We start from the raw sequence: 369 nt of genomic DNA, 5'->3' as shown, positions 1-369 counted from the left end.
TTTTTTATATTAATTTATTTTCTGTTTTATATATATATATATATATATATATATATATGCGCTAATGTAGTATTTTTTTCCTAAATAAATATTAATATTTATTTAAATATTTATTTATGTAGACTGTTACTATATATGCGTTAATTTTGCATTTATTATTTATTAATTAATGCGCGTGCACACACACACACACATATATTAGGGCTGCACAATTAATCAAATTTCTAATCGCAATTACAATTATGGACGCCACAATTACATAATCGCTCAAACCGGCAATTAATCGTTCAAAGTCCACTTTTGTTATTCTGCACGCTTAAGATATGTTTTTTTCTTTCTACATGTTATCTTAAGGGTTTTTCCATTGTT

The 369-nt window shown here is 24.7% G+C and overlaps 1 protein-coding gene across 3 annotated transcripts in view; it reads right to left on the bottom strand.

Annotated features, from left to right (window-relative positions):
• LOC107662490 (NEDD4 E3 ubiquitin protein ligase) overlaps positions 1–369 on the bottom strand; it is a 43,531-nt gene that overhangs the window by 19,986 nt on the left and 23,176 nt on the right. The gene's annotated exons all lie outside the window — the stretch shown is intronic.

Source organism: Sinocyclocheilus anshuiensis, unplaced genomic scaffold, assembly GCF_001515605.1.
Source record: "Sinocyclocheilus anshuiensis isolate Anshui unplaced genomic scaffold, SAMN03320099.WGS_v1.1 scaffold1104, whole genome shotgun sequence".
Taxonomy (NCBI): domain Eukaryota; kingdom Metazoa; phylum Chordata; class Actinopteri; order Cypriniformes; family Cyprinidae; genus Sinocyclocheilus; species Sinocyclocheilus anshuiensis.
The sequence above is the reverse complement of the archived record's forward strand: the minus strand, read 5'-3'. Positions and strand labels throughout refer to the sequence as shown.